The sequence below is a fragment of the Pinus tabuliformis genome, chromosome J (assembly GCF_031772625.1).
Source record: "Pinus tabuliformis cultivar Carrire ecotype Pingquan chromosome J, CPIR1, whole genome shotgun sequence".
NCBI lineage: Eukaryota > Viridiplantae > Streptophyta > Pinopsida > Pinales > Pinaceae > Pinus > Pinus tabuliformis.
In genome coordinates, this window is record NC_142295.1 from 1554038875 (window position 1) to 1554052056 (window position 13182).

Here is a 13182-nt window from a genome sequence, read left to right on the forward strand (position 1 = left end):
GGGATAATATATTTTTTTTAAATATAAATTGAAGCATAGTTATCAAACACAAATGTAAGGAATGTCAAACTTATATGGATTAATAAAAAACTAGTTTGATGGGATAATATATATTTATACTTGCTAAAAAATATTTAGCGTAGGAAACAAAATTACATTTTTCATATCTTTGTAAAACATTCAGAAAAAAAACAACCTTTTCCTGAACGGTTGAAAATCGATGAATGAGTAGAAAAACAAATCACATTGCCTGATTATAATATGCTAGATGGGAGCGAGGATGGGAACCCTGGCGCGTCCAAATCCTGACACAGGGTAGGGTTTCTGCAGTACACCTGGTGCTACACGTCTACGCTAGGCTAGCCCCATTCCCATTCGGCGTTTGTCTACCACTCCATTCACCCTCCTATCATCTGTTGTGCATCTACCATACTCCCCGCAACCACAACTGAACCCTATCATTTGTCATTTGTATGCAGTTGTTTGGTCCCCCCATGACGATTATTCCTGAATACGGCAGCAGCTGGTGTAACCCCCGAAGCGATTATGGAGACGAAACTTATAGATTATTCGAAAGACCCCCTCGAGGGTACTTCCATTTTTAGCAAGCATCCAAGCACAGAGGGCTTCCTCCCTTTCAGCAAAGACTTGACTGAAGCCATTGAAACGCTACTATCGCTCACAGTCCATCCAGTGCAGTCATCGATCTACCTGAGGTGCCACCCTCCTAGTCGCCCTTTGACATTCCTCCTCAGTCGCCGACCTCCCTTCAATTTGCGGCTAGATGCATCGGCCCTGATCCTACGCCTGGCTCATCCGGACCCTCATCCCTCCAACCTTCTACAACCTCACATTACCCCTCTCAATCTCTCCTCGGAGTGCCACTGCCCTATCTGTCTCCTCCCATCTTGAACCCTGCTCCTGATCTTCCTTTTGGCTACTTCACGAACATTCCCCCACTCCCAGATGCTTTCCCATCTTGCCCTGACCTAACTCCCCCAAACCCTAACCCTAATCCTTCTAACCCTGTCTGCGACAAAGCACAAGGGAGCACTGAGGGCGCGGAATCTAGACCCAAAAATCGGCTAAGGTGCATAAAATCAAAGGTGCAAGAAGTAATCATCAGCTGGGAAGAGGACTTCTAGTGGGAAGAAACCATGGACACGGTTGTGAGGGTACTGGTTGGATGAGTAAGGGGAAGGAACTACTCTACGGCAAGATTAAAACAGTGGGTCGCGGAAATATGGGGACAACATCTAGCAAAATTTCCCTTTGTTCATACCTTTGTCCGCGGATGGTTTGCTTTGCGATTTGCATGAGCATAACATACGAACTGGGTACTATCCTCCTTTTGGAATATTGAGCAGGCCCATGTAATGCTAAGGAGGTGGAGTCTTCTTTTTGACCCAGACAGCGAACAGCTTGGGGCTGGGCCATTATGGGTACGCCTCCCTAGCCTACTGCTTCAATCCTGGACCGAAGAAATCTTCAGGTGAATTGGAAACACCCTCGGCACCTTCTTGGACTATGATAGATCATACCTCACCACTGGGGTTATGGCCTATGCTGGGATCCTGGTACATCTAGACATCAGAGGAGGATTGTAGGAGCAAGTCATCCTATGCTAGAGTAACTACACTTGAACCCAAATCATCAATTATGAGGGGGTCCCTTTTCGATGCAGACGATGCCACAGAGTTGGCCACCTCTTCAAAGACTGCCCTCTCATGGGGAAATGGCTGGGAACAAAGGGAAGAAAATTCCCTCAATGGACAATCGGATACATGCGGATCACTCAGAGGATGCAGAGCATGTAGCCACTGAAGCAGCTGGATCCACGCCGGCCTCGGCAACACCAAAGAAACGCGGGAAAACACCTCTCCAACCTCCTTCACCACCATTGATCAGGTCAAGGGCAGCCATTGGAGTCGCGCTATCTTCGAGTATGTCTATTTCCAATGCTTGCTCTGCAACTTTTATAATTTCTTCTGAGTATATGGATATATCTATGGGACTTCATCAGAGCTTTGTAACCTTACCACCTCCCTCCAACCACCTTGAATTTCCCTTGATACCCCCTCCTCCCACAATCTCATGTACCCCCCCTTCCTTCTTGGAGGAGGTGCCACTTGATTCGATACCTGACAACATCATCCTGGGTGGGGATCTAAATTTTTCTCTGGGATATTCCGAGTCATGGGGGAACCATGCCCAAGTCGACCCTCTATCATCCTTCTTTGAACAACTCCTAGAGACCCAGAGTTATATTAACATCCCCTCAGCAAAGATTGTCCCAACTTGGAGGAACAAACGATGTGGGGAGAATAGCCTAGCTAGGAGGCTCAATCGCTTCCTCATCAAGGAACGATTCTTGGAGAGAGGCTTTACATACCGCTAGTGGGTTGGCTTTGGGGGATTATCCGACCACCTGCCAATATACCTTGATATTAGAGGAGTAATAAGCAAACCTCGAGCCCCCTTCAAATTCAACTCCACATGGTTGAAGGATGTTATCTATAACCATTTAGTCACTGACTTTTGGAAGGCCCATCCACCTGCTGATGGAAGGAACATAACTGAAGGATTCGTCAAAAACCTAAAAGAACTAAAGAAGTTATCAAATATCTGGGCTCATAACAAGAGGGTACAAGAAGAACAAAACCTAAGAGACATTGAATCAGAAATTGCTGATACGGAGGATGAATATGGGGGACTTTTTATATCAAATGAACACAAGGATAAGCTCACTGCATTAATAACAAAGAGGGGAAACATCCTTAAAAAGAGGGAGGAATCATGGAGATTGAGAAGTACACCAATATGGATGAAGGAGGGAGATGATAACACAAAATTCTTCCAAAAATTTGTAAATGGAAGAAAGGCAATCAACACTATCTAGAAATTGAGTAATGAGCAAGATATTGAGGTGGATACCTTCCCTTATCTGGCCTCTCTCACCACCTCTCATTTAAACAAGTCTATCAAGCTCCTCCCAATGCCACCCTTGCCTAAGTCATAAGAGTACCCTCGGTTCGTCGACCAGGAGAATTCTATGGACTTTAATAGAGAAGTCACGCTTGGGGAACTAGAGGCTACACTGAAATGGTTTAAGACGGACAAGAGCCCTGGACCAAATGGCTGGTTGGTGGAGTTTTACCTGGCATTTTTTGAAATTCTTTGATATGATCTACTCAAGGTCATCGAGGAATGCAGGATAACTAGACGAATGCATGGGGCCATCAATTCCACCTTCATAGCCCTCATTCTTAAATCAGACAACCCGTCAATCTTCAATGACTTTTGGCCCATATCCCTATGCAACTGCATATACAAAATCATCTCAAAGATCATTGAAAATCGCCTCCGACCCATTCTCTCCACCCACATCTCCTCAGAACAATTTTCCTTTATGAAAGATCAACATATACATGAAGCAATAGGAACGGGCCAGGAAGTATTGCACTCAATACAAACAAAGAAGATCAAAGGTATGATCCTCAAAGCTGATCTATCTAAGACATTTGATCGGGTAAGTTGGTTATATATCAGAATGCTTCTAACACATTTAGGATTTCCTATGGGACTCATAAAATGGATTATGTGTTGTATCACAAATATATCCTTTAGTGTTCTAATAAATGGATTGCATTCCCTTCTTTCAATCTGAAAGAGAACTCAGGCAAGGTTGCCCCTTATCTACCCTACTCTTTTTACTGGTAATGGAAGGGCTCAGCAAACTTATCAAGGATATGCATCTCAGAGGCAGGCTAATGGGAATCAGGGTCACGGATCGTTGCATGATAACACACCTCCTTTTTTTGGATGATGTGTTGATCTTCCTCAATGGCGGAATTGGAGATATGACTACCATACATACAGCACTCTATCAACCTATTTCAAACTGCAACTGGCATGGCCATTAATAACTCGAAATCCACTCTCACTGTATCTGACTGCTCCCCTCATGAGATCCAGTTTTCTCTACAAAGGTTTCCCTTCGCCCTGTTACAGCTGGATGAAGGAATTAGGTACCTGGGCTACAGGCTGAAGCCACTAGGCTACAAAATAGCTGATTGGACATGGTTGATCTCAAAACTAGAAAGGATACTTAATATATGGTATCATAAGTATCTTTCCAGGGCTGGAAGACTAGTGTTCATCAAAGTTGTTCTTGAGGCCACTCCTGTGTACTGGATATCTCTAGACTCGATACCAAGAGGAATCTTAACAAGATTACAAAATCTCTGCTACAGGTTCCTATGGAAAGGAAAACAAACGGGGAGGATTTTTGCATGGGAAAAATGGAATCTGTTGTCCATCCTAAAGAAATGGGGAGGCTGGGGTATTAAAAAATTGGAAGATTTCTCCTTAGCACTGGCGGCCAAACTAGGATGGAAATTAATCACAACTAATAGTATCTGGACCAAAGTAGATTCCTCCAAATACATAGATCCACTAAGCCCGATGGATTGGCTGAGACAGACAAGTTGGAACAAAACAAGGATCTTGAATATTTGGAAAGCAGTACTAAAATCATTGCCACTAATATGAGATGGGCTCACTTGGAGAATTCATGTTGGCACATCTGTTCGCATTGGCCTTGACCCTTGGATTGGATGTGGGAATGCACATTTATTACCAGAAGGACTAAAGCACCATCTCATAGAGTCTGGCATCACCCACATTAGCCACATTGCAGACATGGAGAGATCTACTTTCCTACATCAAGCTTGGAAATCTGCCCACAGTCTACTCATACCTCATCAACGGAATCACCATTGGGCAGATTACACAGCGGCTCTAATTGAATCTCATATCAGAATTCTAGAAGGGGAGGATGAGATTATATGGGCACTTGCTAAAAATGTTCGGTACTCACCCAAAGAGGGATATGTACAACTCGCAAATATACATAGACCACAGCAAATTGATATATGGTGGAAAGGTATGTGGAAGCTCAAAGGCCCCCCTAGAACAAGACTACTCATGTGGTCAATTCTGAAACACAAAATCCCCACCGGAGACAACCTGATCAAGAGAGGACAACATGGGCCCTTCTGATGTTGTCTATGCAAAGACAGTACGGAAACGATGGACCACCTATCTCTTACCTGCCCTATCACTATTGACCTCTAGAATACTACTGTCTCACACACCCCTAATCTAAACACATGGAGTGGTCAAGCTATCAGGGAGGTTTGGACCACTTGGTGGACAACAGCATCCCCGTCAAAAGCGAGGAACCTCCCCCTTCTCTTTAGCTGGGAAATCTGGATTGCCCGAAACCGCCTCATCTTCCAAGATACCGCCCCTCACTGGCCCACCATCTCAACCCGAATCTTGGATGATTACAGTAATATTCCTAAAGATGAAGATCATACACCTCCCAGACATATCATTCTAGAAACCATAGATCACACCCAGCCTTGGGCATATTTTGATGGATCAACACAAGAAGCAGGTTGTGGGGGAGGTGTTGTACTTTACTTAACTGACTCCCATCATTATCATACAAATGGGAATTGGAGGAGGCATGAATAACTATGCAGAACTCATCGTAGCTAAACATCTCATCCAATTTTCTATAGAAAAAACTGTAGGAATTTACAAGTGTTTGGGGACTCGAAAATTGTATGCAACTGGATAAAAAAACAACAATATGTCATGCTTACACTTTGTGGCACATTTTGGATGAGTTCCATAGATATATATCAATATTTGACAGTATTGTATGTCGTCATATCTACAAGGAACGAAACTCACTCGCTGACCAACTTTCCAAAGACGCAGCGGTCCAGCCACGCGACACCTGGATGATACAGGAACAAAGGGATGGGGAGCACTTCCAATATTACCATCACCCTTATATGGATCATGTTGCTCAGACAAAACAGGAGCCTGATACTATATGATATGTGACTTTATTTACTGCTAATTACTTATTTTTGCTTATATATTTTCAACTACATGGTTAGAAAATTACTCTCTGCGTAGAGTAATCTAGATTTTGAGAACAAAACAGAAACATATCTCCCTGTGTGGAGAAATTATACATATTTGCTTCTATTTTTTGACAGGCATACAGCCTCTTAAACTGCATATGCGCACAACATTTACAACATGTAATTTTCCTTAATATTAATGAAAATTACAAATTTTCCAAGGGGAAATATTTAGCGTAAATTTTTTATTATTAATTTATTTTATTTGATATGGATATTAAATGGAGTAAATATATTTAATTGGATAGGGATATTCAATGGAGTATATGATAAATTAGTTGATCTTTAAAAAAACATCTAAAATATTTTTATATTTTGAGTGGGTTTAATGGTTAAGAACATGTGTTTTTCTTATAAGATCACAAGTTTAAATTGATATTGGGTAGAGTATGTAGACCTTTATATAATTTAGTAGTTGAATCATTTTGCAAAGGTGGATCCATTATGCCCTTGTCCCATATAAACATGGGATCTCATACTCCAATTTCGTGTCTTACAGATCAACCATGACCTTAAAATTATATTATTATTATTATTATTATTATTCTTATTATTATCATTATAAAAATTAATCATTCAAGCTAAGTTATTATTATAACATTAATCTAATTTTAAGACCACAACCAAGCCAATCACCAAATTGGTGTATGAGGCCCCCCTTAGGTGTGGGACAATGTTGTTGTTATTATTATTATTATTATTATTATTATGATTATCAAATTTAATCATTTAAGATAATTGTTTTTAACCATGGTGAATCAGTAACTCGTTGAAGTAATCTAGGCAAGACCCAAGATCAAATGTAGTGGCTACCACTATAACACCATGATTATATCGAATATCCCATATGCTAAATGCACAAGGAATTTTTTACTTAGCAAGAGTCCATACTCCACAAGGGTGGGCGAGCCTACTTCTTGAGGCTTATCGCAATGTTTCAAAGATGTCCCCACGTGGGATTTGAAATCTGGTGGAAGGGATAACATTCCATTGTGTCAATCACTAAGTTGTACCACGAGGAAAAAACATTCAAAATTATAAAGGAAGGCATGGGGTGGGTTTTGATCCACTTCTAATAATAATAAGGTCACAGTCAAGTGAGACATCAAATTGGTGTATGAGGTTTGTGCAATGATTTGACTGCTAAATTCTACAGAGGTGTACATACTCTACACTTCTTTAGTTTTTGAGTCCATGACCTATTATGAGGAAACACAAGTTTTTAACAATTAGACCCACTCAAGTCAACTTGCTAAACTATTTTTTTTATTTAAATATATAACAAATATATACAATTATTCATATTTACTATAAACTACCTCATTTTATATTAATAATAATAATGAGGTCACAACCAAGCTAGATACAAAATTGGTGTATGATACGTCCTTTCTTGTGGGACAAGGGACCCCCTCCATGCAACAATTTGAATGTTAAACTCTACAAAAGTGTACGTACCCTACCCTTCTCTGGATTTAAACATGTAATCTCTTAAGAGGAAATTTGTGTTTTGTGTGTGTGTGTGTGTGTACGTGCACACACACTCTCTACCCTCTTGTATGTTGAAGAAAGTGTAACTAGGTTCGGTCTTCATAATGACATGATCTTTGTAAATGATGAAATAAAAGGAATAAAAATATTTATTTTGTATGCCTTGCTACATGGGTTTCATGAGCAAGAAGTTTATTTGTTAGTGGCTTCCAATGAGAGCTTTAGGATTTATTATTAAGTCAAAGAGTCAATGTCATGTATGAAGAACATGTTCTTGAGCCTATGTTTAAATAGTATATAGAAATGTCTAGAAGCCCTCCAAAGACAAGCATAATCCCTCTTGAAGAAGTCGGCTTCCAAAATAGAAAAATAAAGTCAAGTCGACTCACATATGGAAACACACCTATTCAGCATGACAAGTCAGCTTATTTATGATGGGCAACCACTATATATATGCGACTAGGGTCACCACAGAAAGACATATTTCAGGCAATAATCTCTGTGGTTTTTGGATGGGTATAGAGATGAAGTCTCGGCCTCCCTGCACTCTTGAAGATCTTTGTCTCGGCATACCAAACGCAGTCACAATCTCGACTTATGTGTGACGTGGAGGATCTAGGTGATCTCACAGTGATACCCTCTCGGCATACACTCTAGTCACAGTAACAATCTTGGCATATCTATGATGGTGAAGATCTTGGTGCAGGGAGAGATTACAGTCACAGTCTCGACATAGTTGCAATGATGTAGATCTCGGTGATCCCACAGTAACACACTCTGTCTCGGCATTCATTTTGAACGCAGTCATGATCTTGGCATAATGTTAATCATGATCTCAGTCATGATCTTTATGAGGACATAGTTACAAAGTCATGATCTAGAGTAGATCTCGGTACAACTCTCATACATATAGATATCTCGTTGTTATGGTTATGATCTCTATGAAGGAGCAGCAATGTTGCATCTGTAATGACCTCAATGATGCAATAATGATGACCTCGGTGTAGCAGCAATGACGATGATGATCTCAACAGTGAAAAATAAGAGGATTGGTGTCTTGGTATTGGAGTGGCCTAATAGGTCAAGGGTCATGGTCTTAGTATTCATCAATTGGAATCTCTATAAGAAGAATTTTATGTGGGTTTTCTTCTCAAAGAGTGAGAGGTTTTGGCCCTTGGCAGAAAGCCAACATCTTGTGTTCTTGTCTCTTTTGTTTTGGTAACTATTTGATGAATTGAGAAGACACACTCTAATAATAACAAGTGAAGATTGTGTTAATAAGAAACGTTAAAAATACCTCACAAATAGTTATCATGGCAAGAAGATACTTATTAACCTAATTTCCCTAGATTCTTCAACATTGTAGATTTGAACTTATAACCTCTTATGAGGAAACACATGCTTATTATTATTAGTATTATTATTATTATTATTATTATTATTATATATAGGTTGTTAATGGGGTTTAGATCGGGTGGTTGGGAATAATGTTTATTGTTGCTTATAATAATGAGACAAAAAACATGAACGAGTGCATTTCAAATAGAGGGGAAGTCAACTACTATCACGTGAATAAATTTCCCCATGATTGTTTTAATCTATCAATATAGGTCCATTGTTTGTAGATATTTGGTATTTCTACTTCTATTGTTTCATGTCTGGGACCTAGTGCCCCTCATCTTCAAAATTGTCATCATGGAGGTAACTCCTTTCCACTATATGGTATCTAGGGTTTCCTTTCCTCAACCACCTTTCTCCCCTTTACCATCCATTTCTTCCCCTCCATTGGAGTTCTCCAAACCCATTTCTTTGTGCTCATTCTCCTTGTTCACACTGATCAGGTGACTTTCCTCAATTTTTATAGGCCACCCTTTCTTTTTCACCTCTCCCATGTTGACCATTTATTTGGCAACTAGAGCTAGAACCATAGAAAACTACAATGGTCAACATGGGAGAGGTGAAAAAGAAAGGGTGGCCTATAAAAATTGAGGAAAGTCACCTGATCAGTGTGAACAAGGAGAATGAGCACAAAGAAATGGGTTTGAAGAACTCAAATGGAGGCGAAGAAATGGATGGTAAATGGGAGAAAGGTGGTTGAGGAAAGGAAACCCTAGATACCATATAGTGAATAGATCCTTGAAGAGGAAACCTTTCATAGTGAAAGTGGGAAAACAAACCAAAGAGATTGACTTACATGTCGAGGAGAAGTAGCATGTCTTCGAGTTGGAAAATGAGCCTCGATATAACTAAGTTAATTTCCTTTCATAGCCATGATGATAATGGCGGAATGAGACTATAGAGGCAATCTCAAATCATGTCTCAAGCTAGAGGGAAGCTAGAGAGAAAGAAACTTCTAGATGCTTATAATGATAAGAAGCTCCCAAACCATGGCTTAAATATACTACTTCCTTCACATGCAATAACTCCTTGTCATATATCCTAATATCATATGAGCAAATAAAAATTAACAACAAATCCATCCTTTAAACACATAAATGACACATACCAAACACTCCATCCAAAAATTATAAATCCTAAATAATATATATATAGATAGATAGATAGATAGATAGATATAACTATTACAATAAATAAAAATCATACAAAAATACAATATATCCATTAAAGAGGAGAGGAAGGTTAATATATATTTCTAAGAGTAAAGGAGAATATTGACAGTTATTATTTATTAAGCAAACAAAACATATTGGTAGAGGAAAAAGTAATATAAATTATAAAAACAAAACATAAAAATAAAAAATTATAATAAGTATAATTATAAAAGTTAATTTATTATTCTATAAAAAATAAGAAAGGGGTGATGGGCGAATTTGAGGGAGGCTCTGATGGGTTTCACGCGTCGCGATCGCAAGGGCCTAGGTAACCTAGTCGCAGGAGCCGCAGGAAAACGGGAGCCTCGCCGGAACGGACAGCACAGAACAGGGATCAGGGGTTTGGTTTCCGACGCCAAACAGCGACTGCGGTTATCAACGGTTGACCGGTATGGAGGACCTCGAAGCTACAGAGCTTGTGGATTACTCCGAGGATCCACTAGAAGGGATCGCCATTTTTGGAAACCCTATCGAAACTCCCGCTCCAGCTGTTGAAGATACTGCCACCCAGGACACCCTACCCGTGGTTTCTCTGTCGACTCCTCCTACATCACCCGCTCTGGATGCCCCGCCCCTTTCACCAGGTACTGCCCTCCTCCTATCTTCACTGCCTCCCGACGCATTAGCCTTCGATCTGATATCTCTGCCAAGAAACGAACTTCTCTCCGCACCTGTTGAAATTAGGGCAGCAGCAGGATCCCCCATCGCACCAGCTGAGATTCGGGCAGCTGCTGGAAACCCCACCGAACCTGATGAGTCTAGGGCAGCAGCTGAAAAACCCTTGAATGATGAAGGGATTAGGCCCTCGGGTAGCTTCTGCATGCCGGCCCTCATTGCACAGCCCTCAAAACCCTCCCCTGGGGTCGGGGTCTCAAACCCTCTCGTAGATCATCCGACTGCTCCACGCTCGAAGAAGAGATCGAAGTGCATCAGAGCAACAGTAAAAGACATTACAGTATCATTCGGAGACCCCTCAAACTTCGAGGAGACTATGGCACTGGCTCGAACGGTTCTGGTTGGACATGTGCGGGGGCGTACCTTCTCGGCGGAAAGATTGAAGCTATGGGTGAAAGAAATTTGGGGCGCGCTATTCACTGAATTGCCGGACGTACAAGAACTCCCAAGGGGATGGTTCTCACTCCACTTCGCAAAAGAGGATCACACGAATACTGTACTGGCGCAGTACTGGCACATAGAAATGGCACCGGTGCTATTGAAGAGGTGGAGCCCTCTATTTGATCCGGAGCGCGAACAGATCGGAGCAGGCCCTCTTTGGGTGCGATTGCCGGGATTGCCATTACAATACTGGACTGAGGAAGCATTTGTTAAGATTGGGAATGCGCTGGGCACGTATTTGGATCACGATCGAACCTACAAGGAGACCAACAAAAGAATCCTAGCTAGAATCCTGGTTCATCTGGACACCAGGGAGGGATTAGAAGAAAAAATGACTCTGAGATGGGGGAATTTTAGCAGAACGCAGATATTGGATTACGAAGGAGTCCCCTTCAGATGCAACCGATGTCACCAAGTCGGTCACTTGTTCAAGGACTGCCCATTGAACAATATTCACGAAGGATCTCCAAATCCTTCTCCTGTAGTCTCCAGCGGAGTTCCCCCAATTACTCCACATCCGTCCCAAAGCAGTGCGGGACCTCACGGTGAACCAGCAAAATTGGATAAGCGAAAGATTGTCCCGCCTTCGCCTCCGCTGACCAGGGCTCGGGCAGCAGCAGCGGCCGCGCAAGTGTCGGGAATCTCTCCTATCCCTTGTTCTAACTCTACTGATATCTCAATTGCACTTGAAAATTCGGTGGCATGCACTATGGTTCAGTGTGTTATCCCCCCACCCCCTCCATCAACTTCCACAGCTCCGCCCACATTGCCCTTTTCATCTCTGCCCCCCTCGCCTTCATCATCCCGATCGAACCCATCCCACCCATACTCCCTTCGCCCTCGTACTTCTCATCTGGGGGTCTCTGAGCCCCTTTCCGGGCTGGGTATTGTCCCTCTTGGCCCTGGGTTCCTTTCTACCCGGGGTCGCAAATCATATCTCAACAAGGCCATTAGGCATGCAGGCGAGGAAGTGGCAGCTGGGCGCCAAGCCACCATCGACGGGGTCCTTAGAGCATCAAAGCCCCCTAAGATTGGCCCCCCATGAAGTGCCTCTCCTACAATTGTAGGGGCCTGGCTAGCTCCCCAAAACAGCTAGCCCTCAAACGACTTTTTGAGGTCGAACTTCCCGATATCATTCTCCTACAAGAAACCCTGGGATCTGCAGAGTCTACTACTCGAGCCCTAGCCACAGTAGGGGCCCGATGGAAATTCATAGCTTCTGATGCCATGGGCAGATCAGATGGCCTGGCGTTAGGATACAATCCCTGCTCTATCAGACTGGACTCCTCTTGGGGAGGTCATGAACTCGGCCTCTCCCTTCGTATTGTCAACATATACGGGCCTTGCCAACAGAGGGAAAATTTTTGGAGATATCTTCTCAGCTGTAACATATTATCACTGGACCACATCATCTTAGGAGGAGACCTGAACTTCTCCCTGGGATTCAGTGAGTCATGGGGCTCATCGGCCCAGATAGATCCCATCACAGACTACATGAGACGGTTATTGGAGCAGCATGACTTCATTGATATCCCCCTACAGAAGCCTCAACCTACGTCGAGAAATAGAAGGATAGGATCGGCTGCACTGGCCCGCAGGTTGGATAGATTCTTGATGAAGGGCCCTCTGATTCATCGATTGTACACATACAAATAGTGGGTAAGCAATGGAGGTTTATCAGACCACTCCCCTATAGCCATGGAAATCCTGGGTCCGCATCAGAAACCAAAAGCACCTTTTAAGTTCAATCATTTGTGGCTTCAAGACCCAAGCTTCTCTAATCTGATTACCACATACTGGAGAGCACACCCCATTGATCGTGAATCCTCGATGGCAAGGGGATTTGTAAAAAACCTTATCGGGCTCAAGCATATTGTGATCAATTGGGCTAAGGAGAAGAAGAAAAGGGAAGATGTGCAGCTTATCAAGGTGGAAGAAGACCCGAATGCTCTTTTGGACGA